We start from the raw sequence: 24849 nt of genomic DNA on the forward strand, positions 1-24849 counted from the left end.
ATTATACACAAATAATGTACTCTAATTGGTAAATTTGTGTCTCACAGGGATATGTGTTGGCAAATCTGAAACTGCTTTGACTGTATCCTAAGGTTAAACCAACAAATAGATAATGAGAGCCAGGTTTTTCATGGTCTGAGAAAGAAATTTCAAATAAGGGGAAAGGCTATTAAAAAACTCTATGGCACTGGATTAGAGTCAGAGCTATTAATACAGACTGTTTTAAAAATTATACATACAAATAGAGAGATAACTGCAGATGTATGCATGTGTGTGTGAGTGAGCATGTGGATGGATTAATCTACAGAAACATATTTTCTAGCTCTATCCACTAACAAGAAGTAGAAGCAGTGACACCCAAGTAATGATTAGCATTTCTAGCACCTAGAACCTGGTTTCTGAATACCTTTCTCCAGTGCAAGTACACAAGGCTTCTTAGAGATCTACAAGGACCCCAGGACTGAGACAAGAAAAGTGCAAGATGTAACTGGAGCTTTTCGTGGCTCCAGAAGATAAAGAAGTGCTGGGGGGGAGGGGGACAGAGAGAGATAGTGTGTGTGTATGTGTGTGTGTGTGTGTGTGTGTGTGTGTGTGTGTGTGAGAGAGAGAGAGATAGAGAGAGAGAGAAGGGAGTTCAGGATCCCATATGGAAGAGCTCTCAATGGCCAAAACTGAAACAACTTGAGCAACAGAATAACTATTGTCCTGAATTAAACCTCAAATTAAAAAAAAAAAAAGAAGAAGAATCAATACACTTATAAATAACTGAATAAACAAGTGGGGAGTAGAGATAGCTCTTCCTGATAGAGAATTTCAATTCAAAAATGTTGATAGAATGAGAGAAATAGAAAATCACCACTAAGACACCATAGTAGCTGCAGACGAGATCCATTGACCGATGTTAAAATTAGGGGGCAGGAGTTAAACAGAAAAAGGATATTTGTGTAGTCTAGAAGTAGCTCTCCCTAAATCTTCAGTAATCAGCACGGGGAAAATAGTTACTTTACAAGGAATAATTCTGGCAGATACCACTTTAACCATGTGATTAAGGTTAACATGACCACTAATACCATTAATGCCCATGGACATTGTATGTCTAGAAATCGTGCACCGAAGACAGCACGTCACCTCTGTGGTATTTTTCCTGATAATACATGACTTCAATCTAAAAATAAGAAAACACCAGACAAGCCCAATTTGAGAACCATTCTACAAAATAACTGACAAATATCCTTGTCAAAGACAGGGAAGGACTGAAGAACTGTTAAAGTTTAAAGAGACTGAAGAGATACAAGAAGGCAATGTGAAATCTTGAATCTTGGAACAGAAGAGGGACATTAGTGACAAAAAGATGAAATTCAAAGAAATTCTATGGTTTAATGATATTTCCTCAAGGCTAATTTATTATTGATGATAATTATGATTCTGTACAGTATTAACATAAGGAAAAGCTGGATAAAAGGCATACTGTTTTTGGATGTATTATATATGACTAAATTATCTCAAAAAAAGACAGTGTGCTTCTACTTAAGCTGGTACAATAAGAACATTCAACAACTGTTCTCATCACTCTAAGCCTATTAAAATGAGAGGTAAAATATAAAAATTACACAAATTGTAACATCAACTTCCCAAAATATAAAAATCTCCTCCTGGATCAAAGCTAGAAAAGAGAAGTGGTTAAGAGGGCTGAACCACAGGCCTACTGAGCTCTGAGTCTAGAATTAGGTCTAGGTGGCTAACACAGGGTCATGGGAAAGAGTAATGCTTCATATGAGTAAGGCAATGAATCCAGTCAGTGAAATAAGGAAGCAGAGAAAAGAGATAAAAAGATTATTTTTAAAAATTTTACTTATTAGAGAGAGAAAGAGAAAGTGAGAGAGATTGAATTCCAAGCAGGCTCCATGCTGTCAGCATGGAGCCCCATGTTGTGCTTGATGTCATGAACCATGAGATAATGAGCTGAAATCAAGAGTCAGATGCTTAAATAACTGTGCCATCCAGGCGTCCCTAGGCTGAATTCTTTAACAGCCACTCTAAACCTTTTCTCCTTAACTTTCTTTTCTACTAGTTATATAATTTTATATAAGAATATTTGAATTTTCAGACTCCTTTAAAGCTAGATTATGATGCCTTTCTAGTCATTGATGTGGAAGTGTTAGTTATGGCTGAATGCTTTTTGGCCCAAACAATCTTGTTAAAGGAAAATCGTTGGGACAATTCTATTATTTCTCCCTGAAAAAGTAACATGCTATCTGGAGGTGCAGTTGTTGTCTAGGAACCATAAGGATGAAACCACACATCATGGATGACAGAGCATGAAGATGGATAGAACCAGCTTTCTAGATGACATCGTGGGCTTCATACCAGTGGTGGTTTAAAAACCAGAGGTGGTTGCCTCCATACATCTTGTTATGTGAGAAAAACAAACCCTTCAGTTGTTTCAGTTGTTTTCTTCTTCATTCACAGCAAAATGCAATTTATTTCACTTTTTTCTTTTTTAGAGAGAAAAAGAGTGAGCAGGGGAGGGAGCAGGGTGGGGGGAGAGAGAGAGAGAGAGAGGGAGGGAGGGAGAATCTTAAGCAGGTTTCATTCTCGGAGCCTGATGTGGGGTTTGATCCTATGACACTGAGATCGTGACCTGAGCTGAAATTAAGAGTTAGACACTCAACTGACTGAGCCACCCAGGTGTCCCTCACAGCAAAATGAAATTTTAACCATGTCAGAGAAAAGCTAAAATTATGCTATTCAAGATGAGTATGCCAGTATAATTAATTTTAAAGCATGGGAATAGAATGAATCATTTAAAAATGAGTAAAAACATATCATAAAAATATGACTTCACCCTAGAAAGGATTAAAAAAATGAGCAACTTGAAAATATCTTTAGAATAAGAATGCTTAGAGTTTGAAGTGGTGACTGAAGGAATAACATCCATGAAATAGAACAAGAATTCATGAAAGAAAAGATACAGAATTATGGATGGAACTAAAGAGTATTATGCTAAGTGAAGTAAGTCCATCAGAGACAAATATCATATGATTTCACTCACATGTGAAATTTAAGAAACAAAACAGATGAACATAAGGGAAGGAAAAATAGGATAAAAAACCGTAGAGACTTTTAAATAAAGAGAACAAACAGGGTTGCTGGAGGAGAGGTGAGGGGGGAATGGGCTAAATGGGTGATTGGCATTAAGGAGGGCAGTTGTTGGGATGAGCACTGGGTGTTAGATGTGAGTGATAAATCACTGGGTTCTACTCCTGAAACCAATACTACACTGTATGTTAACTAACTTGAGTTTAATAAATAAATAACTGAATAAATAAATACAGAACTAAAATAAGAACCAATAGGGTTAATGAAAAAAAATTTTTAAATCATGCAGAAATTTATATGTATCCTTAGCAAACTAGAATTAAAGGGACATTAATATCATAAAAGATACCTAAGAAAACATCAAACAAAATGAAGCACTTCATACAGATATTAGTTTTGAGGGCATGGATCTAGAAATTCAATTTAATTTGAGGACTTATAGGAGCAATCAACTTAATAAATTTATATCAAAGAATTAGGGTTAACAATAAATGAAAATTTTGAAGAAAAATAAGAAATTGTAGCAGCATCACTTATGAAGTATCAATATTTATTTAAAGTTAATTCTAAAGAACAGTACTTAGCTGGGTTTAGTATTTGTGTTTAATTTACTGTTTATTAATTTAGTAATATTGTTTAGTATTGTTGCAGGGTTATAGACAAGAACAGTTACATATATTTATGAAAACTTAGCAAATGATAGAGATGCCAAAACAGATTAGTTTTTAAGTAATGAACATGTTAATAAATGTTGCTATGTAGTTGGCTCTCCAGATGGGAAAAATAAAATAAAATTAGATTCCTGCCTTATGTCATAAATATGCAAAATAATTCTAGTGTCACTAAATACTAAAATATAAAAAGCAAGATGTTAGCATTGAATTTTAAAGAAAATACCACCTAATATTTTTATAGGTTCAGAATAATGAAGTGTTTCCTGAACAAGTTTCCAAAACAAAACTGTGTGTCAGTATCATAGGTCATTGGTTGAGCAGAGAGCAAAAATATAGCTTTGGTAAAAGGAATTGATAAAAGTTTGTATTCAACTGCTACAGATCAAACCCCAGGCAGAGATAATAAGATCAAAATCACAAAAATGCATATATATTTGGTTAATAAATGCAAATATTTAGGCAGTTGTTGTCTACCTTACTCTACCAAAATGGCTGTCCAAGTGGGTACTGGACTAGGATGGAATCATGATAATCATAAACATATATTGTATCTTTGGTTATGTACAGGCATACCTTGTTTTTTTCTTTACTGTTCTTTCTTGTGCTTTGCAGATATTACAGGTGAAGAATATAAGAAAAATTTAAGAAAACAGAAAGTAAAATATGGGGGCATATCTAATTTTTGAAAATCCATTCTAGTTTTTAATAGAATTTAACACATTTTTTAAGCAACAGAAAAATATTAGAAAAAGCTAAATATACAACAGGAGAATAGTAGATAAAAACTTCTGCATTCATACATTGAGTCAAGTATTAATTGAATTAATCCATTAACTCTAGCGGTGTTCAATAGGGATTTGGTTAAATACTAGCATACCTCTTTTTTTGTGCTTTGCAGATAATTTTTTTTTTTTTTTTTTTACAAATTGAAAAGTTTATGGCAATCCTGCATCAAGCAAGTCATTTGATGCCATTTTTCCAACCACACATTTGCTCATTTAATGTCTCTGTGTCACATTTTGGTAATTCTCACAATGTCTGAAACTTTTTCATCATTATTATATTTGTTATGATGATCTGTGATCAGTGCTTTTTGATGTTACTATTGTAATTGTTTGGGGGCACAATGAACTGCACCCGAATAAGACAGTGAACTTAACAGTAATATTGAAATTAGGCCAGTTAATAACACTACAATGGCATCAAAGCATTCAAATGAAACTCGAAAAGTTTCATGTCTCTCACTTGAAATCAAAGGCTAGAAATGACTAAACCTAAGGGAGGAAGGCATGTTGAAATCTGAGATTGGCTGAAAGCTATGCTTTTTGTGTCAAACAGTTAAACTAACTTATGAATACAAAGGAAAAGTTGTTGAAGGAAATTAGAAGTGGTACTCCAGTGAACACATAAATGATAAGAATGTGAAACAGTCTCAGGGCATCTGGGTGGCTTAGTCGGTTGGGTGTCCGACTTTGGCTCAGGTCATGATCTCACAGCTCGTGGGTTCAAGCCCCACGTTGGGCTCTGTGCTGACAGCTCAGGACCTGGAGCCTGCTTCGGACTCTGTGTCTCACTCTCTCTCTGCCCCTCCCTGCTCACACTCTGTGTCTCTCTGTCTCTCAAAAATAAATAAACATTAAAAACAAAAAAAAAGAAAGTGAAACAGTCTTATTGCTGAGATGGAGAAAATTTAAATAGTCTGGATAGAAGATCAGACCAACCACAACATTCTCTTAAACTAAAGCCTAATTTAGAGCAAGGCCCTAACTCTCTTTAAGGCTATGACAGGTGAGAGAAGTGAAAAAGCTGCAGGAGAAAATTTTGAAGCTAGGAGAGGTTGACTCTTGAAGTTTAAGGAAAGAAGCCTTCTCTATAATGTAAAAGTGCAAAGTGAGGCAGCAAATGCTTATGTAGAAGCTGCAGCAGGTTATCCAGAAGATGTAGTTAAGACCATTAGTGAAGGCAGCTATGCTAAAAAACAGATTTCAAGTGTACACAAAATAGCCTTATATTGGAAGAAGGTACCATCTAGGACTTTCATAGCTAGCGGGGAGAAGTCGATGGCTGGCTTCAAATATTCAAAGGACAAGTTCACTTTCTTCTTAGGATTAATGCAGTCGGTGACTTTCATTTGAAGCCAATGTTCATTTACCATTTAAAAAATCCTAGGGTCTTTAAGAATTATGCTAAATCTACTCTGTGCTCTACAATCCTAGGTGACAGTGCATCTGTTTGCAACATGGTTTACTGAATATTTTAAGCCCACTCTTGAGACCTACTGCTCAGAAAAAAAGATTCCTTTCAAAATATTACTGCTTAATGACAATGCACCCAGTTACCCAAGAGCTCTGATGGAAATATACAAGATTAATGTTGTTTTCATGCTTATTGACACAACATACATTCCGCAGCCCATAGATCAAGGGGTAATTTTGACTTTCAAGTTTTATTGTGTTAAGAAATATGTTTTGTAAGGCTTTGGCTACCATAGATAGCAATTCCTCCCAGGGATCTGGGCAAAGTCAATTGAACACCCTCCTTAAACGGTTCATCATCCTAGATGCCAGAAAGAACATTCATAATTCATGGGAAGATGTAAAAACATCTAATTTAACAGCAGTTGGAAACAGTTGTTTCTAATCCTCATGGATGACTTCGAAGGATTTCAGCTTCAGTGGAAGAAGTAACTGCAGATGTGGTGGAAACAACGAGAGAATGAGAATTAGAAGAGGAGCCTGAAGAGGTGACTGAATTTCTGCAATAAACTGGAACAGATGAGGAGTTGCTTCTTTTGGATGAGCAAAGGAAAGTGGTTTCTTAAGATGGAATCTACTCCTGGTGAAGATGCTGCGAAGATTGTTGAAATAACAACAGAGGACTTAAAATATTATGTAAACTTAGTTGATAAAGCAGTGGCAGAATTTGAGAGGATTGACTCCGATTATGAAAGAAGTTCTACTGTAAGTAAAGTGCTGTCAAACTGCATGGCATGCTACAGAGAAATCGTTGGTGAAAGGAAATCAATCACTGCAGCAAACTTCTTTGTTGTCTTAAAAAATTGCCACAGCCACTGCGGCCTTCAGCAACCACCACTCTGATCAATTAGTAGCCATCAACACAGACACAAGGCGCTCCTCCAGCAAAAAGATTGACTTACTGAAAGCTCAGATGATGGTTAGCATTTTTTAGCAATAACGTATTTTTACATTAAATTATGTACATTGCTTTTTTAGACATAATATTGCACACTTAATATACTACAGTATAGTATATACAAAACTTTTATATACACTGGGAAACCAAGAAATTCATTTGACTCACCTTTTTGTGACATTTGCTTTATTGTAATATTTGCTTTATTATGGAAATTAATCTGTATAATTAAATATATCCAAATTAAATAGCAATAAGATATTCTTGGATACAGACAAGTTGTTTCTTACTTTCAAAATCACAAAAATCATTAGGAAAATGTTAAAAAAGTATGAGAGGGGATCAACTTTATGAGAAACTGAAAAATATTACGTAACCATGGTCATCTTATCATATGTAGACACAAAAAAAATAGAACAAAATAGAGAATTTAGGTATTGAACCTAATTGTTCAGTTCAGAATTAGAATGGTATTCCACATTGATTGGAAAAGAAGTATCATGTAATAAATAGAACTGGGATAATGGGCTACCTGTAAGGGAAAAAACTTGAATTCTAACATCTTCTCTTACAGGGAGATAAATTTCAGATGACCCACAATTATAGTAAAAAAAAATATGAAGCCACAAAATACATAATGGAAAACATATGATACTTTTTATGGTCTTAAAGTGGTTCTCTAAACACAGAAGTAAACTTAACAGTCAAAAGAAAAAAGTGACTGATGGGAGTGTGCAAAAATTAAAATTGTGGATGTATAGAAAAAGACTAAAATCCTGTCCAAATAAAAAACATGAGCTATTTTATTCACTTTTATATTTAATGAAAGTCCATAAATCAACAAACTCCTGAAAAAATTATGTGTAGAGGACAATTTAGCAATAGAAAATACATTGATTTTTATATATGTAAAAATATACTCAAAAATATGCTCAAACTCAGTCATAATAAGAAAAAAAAATTAAAATAACACCACACCGTATTGATGAGAATTTTTGAAAGCACTCATTCTCGTACATTGTTGTAGAGAATTTAAATTGGAACAATCTCTTGAGAGTATAATTTGGCAAAATGCATCAATGTAAAAATATGTGTGCCCTTCAGTTCAGCAAATCTACTCTAGAAATTTATCCAACAGTTATACTTGCATATGTGAACAAAAAATGTATACATGTAGTCAGTATATTCACTGCAGAATTGTTTGTCTTATCAAAATAATATGAACAACCTAGATGTCCATTATTAGGTAACTAGTCAAGTAAACTGTGGTATATTTGTGCAATGACATGTCATGTGGTATAAGTAAAAGTATTTTCTATGGGACTGAATGATGTTTGAGACATTGTTTAGTGAGGGGCACAAGGTAGAAAAGCATTAGGCCTTATTATCTGGTGTGCACTGTTCCCAGTACTAGGGATTTTAAATATTGAAAAGCAAGAGTTCCTGCCCTCAAGTAGCTTTCATTCTAATAGTAGAAGATAAGCAACAAAAATGTAAATAAATCAAATAATTTAGAAGATAATCTCAAATAATGAGAATTTCTGTAGAAAAGATAGAACAGAAAAATTCAGTTAAGTGTAACCAGAAGTGGGTATGGGTGCTGCTTTGATAAGGGACAGGGAGTGGAAGGGTACAGTGGGGAGGTGGGGTGGGCATAAATGTTTTATCTAAAGTTTTGGAATAACATTTTGATTAAGTACAGTAAGATGACTATATATTCTAAATATTCTAGAGTATTTAGTTTAAACTTAATATTTAGACTTAAATATTTAATTAAATATTCTAGAATGTATTCTAGAATATATGTCTTAGACTTATATCTTTAGAAACTTGCATAGAAATATGCTGCTTGCATTTATTAAAAATCAGGTTCTATATCCATATTGATTAATATATATTTTCACAAATTACCTATAGAAAGATAATCAACGAGTAACAGTGATTGTCTCTCAGAAAATCAAGGACTGGGGTATGAGAAATAGACTTTTCCTTACAGTCTCATTTGCAACATTTCTATTACCTTGAAATCATATTACATATATTATCTATTGAAATAAATATATAAATACATATCTAGTTAGAAATCTAATGTGACTTCAGCTCTTACGTGTTGGTGATAATTGGGTGTAATTTTAAGATATTAACAATTTTAATAATGTACAAAAAAGAGAAGTATCTGCGTTCATGTAACAGTTTTAGAGTTGGGTGAAAATGCCTTTTGGAAAAATCCATGACACAAAATTTCACATAAAATCTTTCTTCATACTGAAACATTATTTTTGGAGTAATCTTTTTTGAAAGTGGAAATGTATGTGGATATCAGAAAAATTGAAATTGTATCTAAATTTGGAAATCACTGTGGTGTATTCTTTGTCCATTTTCATTTTATTTAGTGAGTTTAATGGGATAGATGGATGAGCATTAACAAGGCCATAACAGAGAATAGGCCTGATGTCTCACATTCTCTCTTCATGCGCATGCACAATACTACAGTGTTAGAGGGGCCTTCAGCAATTTTATTGAAGGGTTTTGTTGTTTGCAAGTTGATAGAATCAGTGATAAGGAAGAGTGATTTGTTTCCTCCCAAACTATTTCATACTTTAAAGCATTTTAGTCATAATCTTCAAGTATAGAAAATCATGTTTCTGGTTATTATCATCCTCTGGATATACCCATTAGGGCCTAAATATATAATGGTTTATGTATTTTTCACATGATTTCAAAATACAAATACATACATTTAATTCTGCAGAGACCTTAATGTGTAGATTGTTTGTCTCTCCTCAATGATGGTTTTATACTTATCCAGAGTCTTAGGTATAAAGATGTCTGGGAAGCATATGTTATAAATTGTAGGTTTTTAAATATATATATATATATATATATATATATATATATATATATATAATTACTGTTTTGAGAGGGAACAGAACATGAGATAAATTCATTCCTTATACTATTTTTCTTGGATGAAATTTTAGCAGACTGGTGAAAATGTCTATTATAGAATTTATTGGCACATAAACAATTTGCCATAGAAGTCTTCCTGAAATCTTCCTTCTCAAATTCACCATGAAGGTCTCGGTTTTAATTTCAGATATTTCACTACTAAAATATTCTCTTAGGATAACTCTCATTTCAAAGCTGGACTCCAAGTGAAACTTTAAAGTGAGTCTGATCATAAGGCTAAATATATTTATTGTTAAAAATATTCTGATACAATTAGCAATAACTATCGAGAGTTTATAAAGTAAGGCTATACAGGTGTAAATTTATTTTATATTCTGTGCCATAAAGTGTGGCACTTGTCTTTGTTTAATTGTTACGTTTATTTATTTCATTTGAGAGATCCTTAAATGTTTTATTGAAGTATAATGACATAAAATTTCCAATTAGTTTCAGGTGTACATCATAGTGATTCAATATTTTTATACATTACAAGATGATCCCCACGGTAAGTCTAGTTACCAGCTGTCACCACACAATGTTATTACAATATTATTAATTATATTCCCCATGCTGTACATTAAATCCCCATGACTATTTATTTTATAACTGCCTTAAATTGATTTACTTTATTTAGAAATTTCACTTATGGCATCACACAGAAGTAAAAATTCACACCATTTAAAAAATGCTTCTATCTCTGGATGGATAGATGATAGATAGATAGATAGATAGATAGATATCGACAGACAGATAAAATTCCCCAATGCCAAAAGAAAATACTAAGATTTTTTTTCATCTCTTGTTTTAAAACTTTATTTAAATCCAAGGTAGTTAACACATAGTGTAATAATGGTTTCAAGAGTAGAATTCAGTGTTTGATCACTTACATAGAACAACCAGTGCTCATCCCAACAAGTGTCCTGCTAATGCCCATCACCCACTTAGCCCGTTTCCCCATGCAACACCCCTCCAGCAACCCTCAGTTTGTTCTCTGGAAAATACACAAGATTTTAATGAATAAAGTAAATCAAGCATTTCTAATTATTTCCCTCTTACAACAAACAAAACCAGCAAACCAAAAAACATCGACACATTTGAGTGCTATGCTCCCTCCAGTTGTTCCTAACCTTATACTGCTCTTCAGAGACAAGCTTCTACTACATTATATACTCAGATTGTCTGCATTTTCTCATTTTCTATTTCTTTTCAATTTGCTATTATCTTTACTTTAGGTGCCACTGGTCATGAAACTTCTTTTGTTAAGTTCATCAATGGCCTGCTTTGCTTAATCAATAAGCACATTTCAGTTATCAACTGACTTCATCTCTAAGAAAGTACTTAACATTTCCCTCACTTGTGAAATAATTTCTTTCACTGGGTTCTGGACAGCATGCTTTCTTAAATTTTTTTTATTAGTTTTCTTTATTTTTGAGAGGCAGAGAGAGACAGAGCATGTGGGGGGGAGGGGCAGAGAAAGAGGGAGACACAGAATCGGAAGCAGGCTCCAGGCTCTGAGCTGTCAGCGCGGAGCCCAATGCAGTGCCCGATGCAGAGCCCAAACTCACCAACCGTGAGATCATGACCTGAGCCGAAGTGGGATGCTCAACCGACTGAGCCACCCAGGCACCCCTGGACAGTGTGCTTTCTTGGCTTTAAGTGATGATCAACTGCATTTAATAGAAAAATACTAAAATAATGGCAGCTCCAGGATACCATTGAGGATCTAGAATCCTATTTTTCCATGTTGTTCCTCAAGACCACCTTCTGATCTAAAGTGGCCACTAGAGTTCTAGTCATTAGGCTGCATTGAAGGCTGGTAGCAAGAGCCAGATGGGAGGACAAAAATACTCTTCCAGGTTTGTGGGTTCAAGTCCCGCATATTCAGGCTCATGAAGGATCATGACCTGTGGTGAATTCTTATGCTTAATGGCCTGAGGCATCCAGGTGCCCCATATTTTTTAGATTCCACATATGTGTCAAATAATATGGTATTTGTCTTTCTCAGTCTGATTTATTTCACTTAGCTTAATACCCTCTAGATCCATCCATGCTGTTGCTAATAGCAAGATCTCATTCTTTTTTTATGATTGCTATATTATGGATACTGATGCCGTTGATAGTGTTTGAATTCACCATTGACAATCCAGTCCACTTAGAATGTGAAGCTGAATTCTGGGTCTAACAGCAAGGGTGCTGGTGGACGGAATGTGGCTCCTGTGTTCCTAATCATTTCAGATGACATGTTCACCAGCTTCTAGGTTCAGTGTCCACTCTCCTTCAAGCAACTTTCCAGGCTAAATTCATATATTTTCTCTATCTCTTTCTTCATCAGTCAGCAAAAACATTTAATCCTTCCATCATCAATTCTTTAAAAACCATAACCTAAAATCTTTATCATATCTGACACAGCTCCACACACAACCTACTGCCCCTCTCTTCAAATCTTTTTATTGTACCCACTAGAATCAAGCTTCATAATTAGTAAACTCCCTTCACTTTGCAAACCCTTCTATGAGTGTTTTCTTAATTTCCTTGTTTTAAGTGAAGCTCCCTCTCTCATGAAAACATTTGTCTAGAAGGATATTTTCAAGAAGTAACAACTTTTTCAAATGTCACGTACATTAGGTAAGATTGGAGTTACTCCTACTCCTTGTTGTTCCATCCACCCAGATTATCATTAACTTTTTTGTAAAACTAAATATAAAAAATTAAGTCTTTTGTATAAATCACTTAATCCCTTCCTGTTGTCATTTGATGGCTTCCAGACCATTATTTCTGATCTTTCAAAGAATTGGACATATATGTAACAGACCTCCTAAAGAACAGAAGTTGTCATCTTTCTAGGTCACTTCAGCACTCAAGTGATTTATCCATCATCATACGTAGTTCTTGACATTCTTATCTCCAGAGTCATCCACATTTATTCCCTTACAACCTCCTACTCCATCTACCTCTCCAAGTTTCTTCAGCATTTCACTCTGGTCACAAAGTTCTCTCATACTTAGTTTATCTAAATATTTATTTAATAAATTATTTAATTAACTTTTATTGCAGTCAAACGCTAGTCCATTGACTTTTCTTCTTTACCCTAATACATTGGCCTTCTCTTTTTTCATTTTCTTGTGATTTAGCTTAGATTAATTAGTTATTATTCAAAAAATAATTTTTCCAGCACCATCAACGTTCTTGATTCTGTTTTACTTGCATTCATTTGGCAAAATCCCAGTTCTAGAAGAAACCAAACACCCAATATCTCTGCACCTAAAGCCAGCTAGTCATGCACTATGGCAAGAAATTATCCAAATGGGTCTTCTGGTTTCACTGTAAATTCATGGGCACTGCCCTTTAGCAGGTCCTTCAACACTGCTCAGAAATCTTGCTGTATGTCTTTGAAAAACATACATTTGTCTATTTAAGCAATGCCCTTTTCAAACCATTTCCACTCTACCCAAATTTCTGACCTTCCATCTTCCCTGCCCAGTGGTTATGATTCCCTTATGAGTCAGCAAAAAAGAGAATTTGTAAAGAGGGGACCTCCTTCAACCTCATGGTAATAAACATTAAAAAATGACTTTTGTCTGTCCGTATCCTATGCTTCCTCCTGTTACTGACAAGGCAATGTCCCCCTTTTATCTAAGAGTGATGCTTCCACTGGTGTTTGGCATCTTAACTTTGAGGCAGGAAATTCACACAAAAGATTACACTTTTTATTGTATAGAATACATTGGGCTCTTCCCTTCAGCTCTTTCTTGCTAATCTCCTAAATATTAAATTTTTTTTCTAGAAATATTTGTCTCTATGTGGTGTCTCCATTTCCTAGCTTCCAAGCCACTTCTTGGCCCGTTCTAATCTGACACCTTGCTATTGCTCTGCACTAAAATTAGCTTTTGATTAGGTCATATGTATCTTCTCTTTCTTGACATAACCAGCGCTTCTTGGTCTACTGAGCTTTCTGGCAAGTGCTTCTTCATCTCTTTTCTAGTCTCAGCCTCTATGCAACTTTAAATGTTATCATTTCTTGAGGAGGCTTGTTTCTTAGTAAATTTCTCACTTTCTACTACTTCCCTTGTAATCTTATTAACATCTCTTCAACTACCACATTGTCAAAGTTAACTCAAAAACATATATTTTTAAATAGATTTGTACATGTCAACATCTCTGAATTCTACCTTCAACTTCCTACTAGACAACTTTTCTTAGTTTAAAGCCAACCTAAACTTAATATGTGCAAAACCAAACTCATGATCACCATGTATCTTAGTCAGCTTTGTTTGCTATACTGAAATACTAGAGATCGGGTGGCTTAAACAACAGAAATTTATTTTTCACAGTTTTATAGGCTGGAAAGCCCAGTATCAAGGTGCCATCAAGGTAAATTTCATGCTGAGGTCTTTTCTTTTTGCCTTATAGGTGGTTGCCATCTCGCTGTGTGCTCATAGAAAGAGAATTTTTTCCCTATTCCTCTTTTTATAATACCACTAATCCTATTAGGTTAGGACCCTACCCTATGGCCTCATTTAACCTTAATTACCTCCTTATAGGCCCTACCTCCAAATATAGTCCCATTGGAGTTAGAGTTTTAATATGTGAATTTGGAGGGGAGGGGACAGAGTTTAGTCCATAGCACTTCTCCATATGCAAACATACATATTAAATAATGCATGAAGCAGAGGGCAATTTGACATGCTATGATAAAAGAAGTATATCCAGAAAACCAAAAGCCTGCTGAAAATTAGAACATTACCCTGAATCTCAGATGCCCCTTAGCTTTTTCTCAATCCATCTATTCTCCTCCCAAAGGAAATTACCATCTTACTTCTCATACTTTAGGTAGTTTTCCCTATGTCCATATTTTTTCTGTCTGGCTTTATTTTTTCTCAAAATTATGTTTATTACATTTATCCTTTTTGTTGATATAACAAAATTATTTTATTTAATGATGCCATTTAATTCACCATTAGAAGAAATAAAATGACCTAGGTGTAATTTTGCTTTTATTGTATGATTTGGTCAATATCTGCAATCCACTCACCCATATACTATTGATTTTATGATAGCAACCATGTCTAATTTTACTTATTTTACCCTTAGATCCTGGTATTTTTATTGACCCAGAGTTGACCCTTGATGAGTTACTCGGTAAATGAAAAATCAATTAGCTGTCTTTGAGAAATGCAATCCATGTCTGTAGCTTCAATGATCAGATCCATATTTGTTCCCCATCTACTCAGAATCTTCCTCTTGCCAAATGAAAGGGAAGCTCCAAGAGAATTACTAGAAGTGGTGAGGATGTCTTTCAAAACTATAGTCTTGCATCCATGCTCCAGTTGGATGTCTGCTTAGGCAAAGGCCTGAAGATCATATTATGCTATGTGAGTAGGAGAGAAAAAAATTAGAGAGGGGTGGAAGGGCTGAGAGACAAACATGTGAGGAGCCTACATCCTCACCATTTGTTGAGGCCAGCATGTGAGACTTCCCTCAGGATCAAGGAACAACAACCAAGATATCCAACTTGACTCCCCATAACTATACCCCACAATATAGTACTACTTCTTGGGTAAAGGGAACCCAGCAGATAATATACAACTGAGTGGAGTCAAAGAGGTTGAGTCTCATTTGGGTTGCTCACAGATAACTCACAAATGGGACAACCACCTTGTTTTGGTTGTCTGACATCCACAAAGGGTATTAGAGGGCAGGTCAGAGTTCAAGAAGCAGTGATGACCAACACAGAAGGTAAAAATAATCCTGTTATTATGGGAAGTATAGTCTTAAAGGGAGAAGGTAGAATCAAGTGATATCATGATAACTCTATCCATATCAAAGCAGTTATGAGTCATTGCAAGCCTTAAGCTGAGTTTGAAATTGAAATTTTAAACTGGACTAAAATTTAAATAACTTTAAGAACTCAAAGTATTGTAGACAATTTTCAAGATGACAAAAATGAGGAAAAAATATCAATCATAGTTGAAAATCAATAATTGGAAGGAGGAGTTAAAATGGCAGAGTAGTAAGGGGACCCTGGGCTTGTCTCATCTCTTGAATACAGCTAGGTCAACATCAAAGCATTTTGAACACCTAGGAAATCAATCTGAGGATTTAGAGGGCAACCTGCATAATTTGAGAGAGAGAATCTGGCAGATATCAGATAGATGCAGGGATGAGAATTGGGAGACAGAAAAGCTGCAGTGCTATGGAGGGTAGAGAGCCCTTTCATGGAGAGGAGGAGAGATGGGGAGAGAGAGCCTTGTGTCAGGTTTGCACAAAAAAGCATTCCCCCAAAACCACTGACTGAGGAATTGGGAGGAATGGACTATTGCAAGTTTTTGCAAACAGTGGAAGTTTTGGAAGTTAGTGCCATTTGCAGGAGTCAATCCAGACAGGCAGTGATGTTCCTGGGGAGAAGGAGGCTGAGACCCTGGGAGCACACCGTGGAGAGTGTGACTTGGGGATCCCCTGGGTTGCACTGGGAAAGAACATTCCCCTTCCTGGAGTGCATTTGGAAGAGGGTATATTGCCTATCCAAGGACAAAAGACCTGGCTGGTGCCTCTGAGCAGCCTCTCAACAGCAGGGGACAGAGGTGTATGCAGAGGGCAGATAACTTGGGTGGAGCTTTTTGCTATGCTTCACCATAAACTCTAGGCACCTGCATGACCATCCCTTTTCTGGGACAGAATGGAGCCAGGCTCAGTGCTGCAAGGCTCTCCTCTGGAGGAGAGGAGTGGGTCCGTGCCTAGCTGGATCCTTTAAGATTTGGAGTTTTGTATCCCAATCGTGCTCCAGAGGAAATGGAAATGGAAAGAAAACTTCCAAACTCATTCTATGAGGCCAGCATGACCTTGATTCCAAGGTCCCACTAAAGATTCCAAAGATCCCACTAAAAAGGAGAATTACAGACTAACATCCCTAACGAACATGGATACACAAATTCTCAACAACATACTAGCAAATTGAATCCAACAGTACATTAAAAGAATTATTCACCACGATCAAGTGGGATTTATTCTTGGGATGCAGGGGTAGTTCAGTATCTGCAAATCAACCAATATGATACACTGCATTAATAAAAGAAAGGGCAAGAGCCATATGATCCTCTCAATAGATGCAGAGAAGAATTTGACAAAATACAGCATCTTGATGAAAAAAAAAAACTCAAGAAAGTAGGGACAGAAGGAACATGACTCAACATCATAATGGACATATATGAAAGACCCACAGCAAATATCATCCTCAATGGGAAAAGTCTTGGAGCTTTTCTCCTAAGGTCAGGAACAAGGCAAGGATGTCCACTGTTACAACTGTTGTTCAACATAATACTGGAAGTCCTAGCCTCAGCAATCAGACAACAAAAAGAAATAAAAGCATACAAATTGGCAAGAAAGAGATCAAACTTTCACTCTTCACAGACGATATGATACTGTATGTGGAAAACCTAGAAGAGTTCACCAAAAAACTTCTAGAACTGATTCATGAATTCAGCAAAGTCACAGATATGAAATCAATGTAAAGAAATCTATGGCATTTCTATACGTCAATAATGAAACAGCTGAAAGAGAAATCAAGCAATCAATTCCATTTACCATTACACCAAAAACGATTAGATAACTAGGACTAAACCTAGTCAAAGAGGTAAAAGATCTATACTCTGAAAACTATAAAACACTTACGAAAGAAATTGAAGAATATACAAAGAATTGGAAAAACATTCCATGCTCATGGATTGGAAGAGCAAATATTGTTAAAATGTCACTACTACCCAAATCAATCTACATATCCATAGCAATCCCTATCAAAATAACACCAACATTCTCCACAGAGCTAGAATAAATGATTCTAAAATTTGTATGAAACTAGAAAAGGCCTCAAATACCCAAAGTAATGTTGAAAAAGAAAGCCAAAGCTGGAGGCATCACAATTCCAGACTTCAAGCTGTATTAGAATGTTGTAATCATCAAGACAGTATGGTACTGGCACAAAAACAGACACATAGATCCATAGAACAGGATAGAGAACCCAAAAATGGACCCACAACTATATGGTCAACTAATCTTTGACAGAGCAGGAAAGAATATCCAATGGAAAAAAGATAGTCTTCAACAAATGGTATTAGGAAAACTGGACAGTGTCATGCAGAAAAAAGAAACTGAGCCACTTTCTTACACCATACAAGAAATAAATTCAAAATGAACAAAAGACCTAAATGTGAAGAGGAAACCATTAAAATTCTAGAGGAGAACACAGTCAGCAATCTCTTTGACCTCAGCTGTAGCAACTTCTAACTAGACACTTCTCCAGAGGTAAGGTAAACAAAAGCAAAAGTGAACTATTGGGACTTCATCAAGATAAACAGCTTCTGCACAGTGAAAGAAACAATCAACAAAACCTAAAGGCAATCTATGGAATGGGAGAAGTTTTTATTTGCAAACGACACATTGGATAAAAAGACTAGTATTCAAAGCCTGTAAAGAACTTATGAGACTCAACAACCAAAAAATAAATAATCCATTACTCCAAAGAAGACCTCCAAATGGCTAGCAGACACATGAAAACATGCTCAACATCCTTCATCATCAGGGAAATACAAATCAAAACCATAACAAGATACCACCTCACACTTGTCAGAATGGCTTAAGTTAACAATGCAGGAAACAACAAATGTTGGTGAGGATGCAGAAAAAAGGTGAACCCTCTTACACTGTTGGTGGGAATGCAAACTTGTGAAGCCACTCTAGAAAACAATGTGGAGGTTCCTCAGAAAGTTAAAAATAGGAGTACCCTACAACCAATCCAGCCATTACACTAGTGGGCATTTATCTAAAGGATATACAAATACTGACTCGAAGGGGCACATGCACCCCAATGTTTGTTGGTAATGCTATCAACATTAGCTAAATTATGGAAAGAGCCCAAATGTTCATCAACTGATGAATAAAGAAGTGGCGGTATATATATATATATATATATATATATATATATATATATATGCCATATATATATGCCATATATATATATATGCCATATATATATGGAGAGAGAGAGAGAAAGAGAGAGGAGAGAGAGAGAGGAAGGGAGAGAGAAAGAGAGAGAGAGAGAGAGAGAGAGAGAGAATATAATATTACTCAGCCACAAAAAAGAATGAAATCTTGCCATTTGTAATGACATGGATGGAACTAGACTGTATTATGCTAAGCAAAATAAGTCAGAGAAAGATAAATACCATATGATTTCACTCATGTGTGGGATTTAAGAAACAAAACAGATGAACATAGGGGAAGGGAAGGAAAAATAAAACAAAAACAGAGAAGGAGGCAAACCATAAGAGAACTATGGAGAACAAAGTGAGGGTTGCTGGAGGAGAGGGGTGTAGGGACATAGGTTCTATGGGTGACAGTTCTAAGGCTCTAAGGAGGGCACTTGTGATAAGACTTGGGTGTTATATGTAAGTGATGAATCACTAAATTCTACTCCTGAAACAAAACAAAACAAACAAAAAACCCCCAAAAAACAAAAGAGAATATATCTGTTAAGAAAAGAAAATCAAGGGGCGCCTGGGTGGCTCAGTTGGTTAGACGTCCGACTTCAGCCCAGGTCATGATCTCGCGGTGCGTGAGTTCGAGCCCTGCTTCGGGCTCTGGGCTGATGGCCTGGAGTCTGCTTCTGATTCTGTGTCTCCCTCTCTCTCTGCCCCTCCCCTGTTCATGCTCTGTCTCTCTCTGTCTCAAAAATAAATAAACATTAAAAAAAATTAAAAAAGAAAAGAAAATCAATAATTAGAAAAATATTTGGTATATTATTATGAGTTTAAACTTTTTAATAAACCAGTTATATTGCCATGTACTTTTACTTTGAAAAATACTGTTACACATGTCTTCTCATTTGATCTTCAAAACAATCTAGTAAAGTAGGTTGGTATACAGAATAAAAAATAAAGTTAGTTTTGATGTCTTTGGGCCAGTTATCTGCACTAAGTAGAGTTTGTGCTGGTGAGGCTGTTGTGAAATGTCAAATTCTCCCCGAGAAAACATGTTTTTATCATAGACTGTTATCATAGCCTTTTGAGATATATTTGAAATATGGTGAGCATGTTGGTGAATATATGCTATTCTACTTGATTTCTGAAATTTAGAATCATAATTGTTTACTTAGTAGAAACATTATGTTAGTAGCACAAACTATTTACCTAGAAACGTTATCTAGAAAATGTAAAAGACACAAATAATTGAACTAGCCTATTGCGCATATATGAGATAAGCAACTTGACTTTAAATTGTTCATCCTCAGGATGCGTGGGTAGCTCAGTTGGCTGAGTGCCTACCTCTTGATTTTGGCTCAGGTCATGATTCCAGGGTCGTGGAATCATGCCCCACACTGGGCAACGTGCTGAGCATGGAGCCTGCTTAAGATTCTCTCTCTCTTCATGAGGTGCCTGGGTGGCTCAGTCGGTTGAACATCTGACTTTGGCTCAGGTCATGATCTCACAGTTTGTGGGTTCGAGCCCCGTATCAGGCTCTGTGCTGACATCTTGCTCAGAGCCTGCAGCCTGCTTCAGATTTTGTGTCTCCTTCTCTCTTTTTCTCTCTCTGCCCCTCCCCGTTCATGCTCTGTCTCTCAAAAATAAATAAATGTTAAAAAAATTTAAAAAAAAGATTCTCTCTCTCCCTCTGCTCCTCAATGTCTCTCAAAAAAAAAAAAAAGTTCGTCTTCATGGAGAACTAGAAAACAGTTGTTTTTACAAAGAATGTATGATTTAAAGAAAATAATGTGTTACATTTATTTCTAATATCTATGTCTATAGAGATTATTGTTTTTCAAATTTAGGCAATTCTAAGAATATTAATCTGATTGTTAAACTGAATTAGAATATGAATTAAGAGTTATTATTTTATTATTTATTGTTCCATTTATTATTTACCATAGAACCTTGTGTTTTGAAACTACCTCTCCCTAGATTTTTTATTTATTTATTTATTTATTTTTAAACGTTTATTTATTTTTGGGACAGAGAGAGACAGAGCATGAACGGGGGAAGGGCAGAGAGAGAGGGAGACACAGAATCAGAAACAGGCTCCAGGCTCTGAGCCATCAGCCCAGAGCCCGACGCGGGGCTCGAACTCACAGACCGCGAGATCGTGACCTGGCTGAAGTCGGAGGCTTAACCGACTGAGCCACCCAGGCGCCCCTCCCTAGATTTTTTAAATTGAGTTACTGTTCTCCTTTTCCATTAATCAAAACACCAGCACTAATTTTGCAAAAGGTCCAGAAATGGAAAGCCAGAAATTTGATGTTGGAGTTAGTGTATAAAGTCTTATTAATAAAACATGCATTGGTTTTTTTTCAATATTAAAAAAATAAAAAAAAAACTAGTGGATTCCCATGAGTACAGACATGGACCTTAAAACTGGGATCCCATTTGGAGAAACAGTGATTTCATATTTAATAATGTTGTGGTTTCTTCATTCAACTTTGGCTGATTCTAATGCTTTATCTCTTACATTAACTTTGTTTTATGAGGAAACAATTGTTTTAACGTGCAAAAATAATGGGAATAAAAGAAATAGAGAGTTTACTACTTGGTAAATTCGCAATTCATCAGGGTTCACAATTAAAGCATAAGCTTTGCCCAGGCAGGACAGAAATTGCACTAAATTCTTGGAACTATATGGAAAAGAAAAACCTAAAATAATTCCTTATGCAAAAATAATTTGTTCATAAACTATTCCTTATTTTTTATTGTCTCTGACTCCCCAACTCTGGGTAGAGGCTCTTTCTATATGTCTTAGAAACTGTACTTCCTCTATTACACCCTCTATCAAACTACATTATAATTTTAAGTTTAGCTTATTATAACTTTCTTACTATATTTTAATTTCCTTACAGGGACAGACTGTATTCATTTTGCTCTACATTGTATTTACAGCAAATGAGCACAGATTTTAGCACAAGCTAAGTTCTCATTTACACATAAAGAGCTGAATGAATAAAGAAATGAAAAGTATTCTAAGAAACTAAGGGAAAATGTTAAATGACAAATAAACATACCTTTAAGGAAGTATTTTTATAAGTCCTCCTCTTTTATATTCAAATCCTTGTCCTCATTACAAACATGAGTAAATATAGAAATTAATTGGAAAACTAAGTTAGGGTGACTGCATATGACAGAAGGAAGAATTTCTACCATAGTAATTTAAATAAAACCAGCAATAGATTTTGGCATGATTATAGACTTGAGAACAGATGTATGTATTTGAACTCTGGGTTTCTCATATTTTTCTTATTTAATTAATGTAGTTAAATCATCATGCTTGTTTTAGCAAGTATTGCATTAAATGCTTTAAATATTGTTAATATTTTTGAAATAAAACAGTAAAGTTGAAATTTACTTTGTTCATTATTTTGATATACCAATATTTTAAAAGCCAAAATTTCATTAAATTGCAGATATTCTAAAGTTGATATAAATTAAACTTTAAAAATCAAATGTAAAAGAACAGTTGGAAAATTAATATTAGAACAGTAGGGAGCTAGAGTTATAACTCAATAGGTTGAATTTACTAATACAATATACTTTATGATAAAATAAGATGTTAGATAATCTTAAAACAAAAATAAAATTGAATGATAAACTTGACTGAATGTGAAGGAAGGAATAAAGCATTTTAACTTGATTTTTTGTCTTCCAAAACTCATAAAAAACAGTAGAAAACAAATAAAAGTAACAGAGTAGTCTTCAATGAAACAAAGAAGTATCTATAACCTCTGATCCTAAACTATGAAGGGTATGTGCCAAGTACATGAAATTTGAGCCAAAATGAGAAAAAATATCCAGAATAAACAGTCTTCTCTTTGGATCTTAGGCTAAAACTTTTTTGTAAGTCCGAAACCTTGAAGGTTTACAGTTTCCATTTCTCCACTCTGGCCCACGAATATGCCTTGATGTGAGCATGGGATGGGTTAGAAGAATTTTGTTCACTTAATCACACCTCTCTTCTACCTTTTATAATGTGAGCATCTTGGTCCACTGCATGTAATTATGATTCTAGGATTTAAACATATGCACTTTCCATACTGCGTGACCCCTAAATATAAGCCAATATTTCATCTTGTACTAAAAAAAAAAAAAAGAAAAGAAAAGAAATTTCTTGCAATGCTTGAGGAAAATTTGATCTCTTGTATTTATTGGGAAATGATATATTGGGCTTCCAGTGAAACATTCCCAAAAGCTTTTTCCAGGGTAAAATTTCCTATTCCAGATTTTTACCTTATAAAATCACAAATGATGAGATTCTCCTATAAATTGTTTCCTAATCTAATAAAAATTGGGAGAATGCCAAAATACACAAAATTATAGCTTAGAATGGGTAAATTTATTAAGGCAGAGAGATTAGAAGAATTTTGCTCAGTCCTATAAACATTTTAATAAACTTTTTAATGTTTATATGTATATTTTCATAAAAATGAGCAAATCGATCCAGTGCAAATTAAAAAAAAACAGTCAGAGAACTATGGGATGAAACGAGAAATTTTTGACAGTTAAGTATGTAAAAAATACTAGGCAGGCCCAGATGGGTTCACAGACGATCTCTTTCACAATTCCAAGGAATAATCAGAATGTAATTTAAATTCTTTGAGATCAGAGGGAAAAAATAAGGAAGTTTTCCAAAATACTTTGCACAAAGCTAGAATAACAGTTCTACCAAAACTTGAGAAAGATCACTCATGTCCACAGCACACCTACAGAGTGACCTCATGTTCAGTTATTGATTAGAAATCTTAAGTAAGCAATTTTAAAATCCATAATACCCCAAATAATTTTATTTATTAATCATAAGAGTTTTACTCTAGAAATGCAAGGATGGTTCAGATTAAGGGCATCCATTTATAAATTTACCATTCTAATACATCAAAAGAGAAAAGATATTATTTAAATATATATTATTTTTAAAATGTGATAATTCCCTTTGGATAATTCTTAACACGATTAAAAGAAAAAAAACCTCTTTAACTCAAAACAAAGAAAACATTCTGCTTAATACTGAAAAAACAGATTTCTACTGAAGTGAGAAATAAAGCAGGGATATGCTCTTTGTTGGATTAAAGATTGTTGCATTTTTTTTTTCTTCTTCACTCCACCATTAAGAGGTAAAGCTTATTTCTTTTTTTTCTGGACCAGCTCTGTGAGTGTTTAGATAATAGAAGACTGTGAGGTGACAGTATGCTAGTTCCACTATAAGGCTTCAAAAAGGTCTGGCAATTTCTGTTTTGTACTTTTTTGGGCTGCGAAGTGCAGTCCTGTGAGAATATGACCAACCTGCTGAAGAAATCACGTAAAGAGATTAAGTGGAGAAACTTGGAGGAAAGGCTTTGAGACTGCGTGGAGGCACTATCCCAGCATCCCAGGCAAGACTCCAAATGACTACAGTCTCCACTGTTGCCATCTTAACTGCAATTACAGGAGAGACCCTTGGCAAAACCAGTAGATGAACTGCTGAGTTGATCCAGGGCAACTGACAGATATGTAAGACATAGAAGATGGTCTTTGTTTTAAGCCTTTATGATTTGAAGTAGGTTGTTAGACCCTGCTTCTACTGTTTTCAGCAAAAAACAGCTGACAAACAATTGGTACTTAGAAGTTGCTCTTGTAACAAAAAACACATGTTGCCTTGGCTCTGGGCCCTGGTCATGAGCAGAAATCAGAAGGGTCTCAAGGAGACTGTTAGTAAAGGCTGGAAAGGACAAAGAAACAATTGTCATTGGAAACTGGGAAAAGGCAACCTGTGATATGAGTTCTGGAAAGTTTGGCATTGGGATCTCCCAATGTAATGTGAAAAATTAGGCATGTATTTTAATATATTACATATAAAATAGCATGACAGTTTGGCAATCATTTGTGAACCTACCTGGAGTAGTGCAAATTTTGAATCACCCAGGACAGACATGGTCCCAACTGAAGTTAGAACACAGCAACATTCTGCC

At 35.1% G+C, this 24849-nt stretch overlaps 1 protein-coding gene and 1 long non-coding RNA gene across 2 annotated transcripts in view; one reads left to right on the forward strand and one right to left on the reverse strand.

Moving 5' to 3' along the window:
• LOC111556367 (casein kinase 2 subunit alpha' interacting protein) overlaps positions 1 to 24849 on the forward strand; it is a 387346-nt gene that overhangs the window by 142171 nt on the left and 220326 nt on the right. The window lies entirely within an intron of this gene.
• The window catches only part of LOC123379920, a 33026-nt gene that overhangs the window by 7377 nt on the left and 800 nt on the right, over positions 1 to 24849 (reverse strand). The window lies entirely within an intron of this gene.

This window comes from Felis catus, chromosome C2 (assembly GCF_018350175.1).
Source record: "Felis catus isolate Fca126 chromosome C2, F.catus_Fca126_mat1.0, whole genome shotgun sequence".
Taxonomy (NCBI): Eukaryota; Metazoa; Chordata; class Mammalia; order Carnivora; family Felidae; genus Felis; species Felis catus.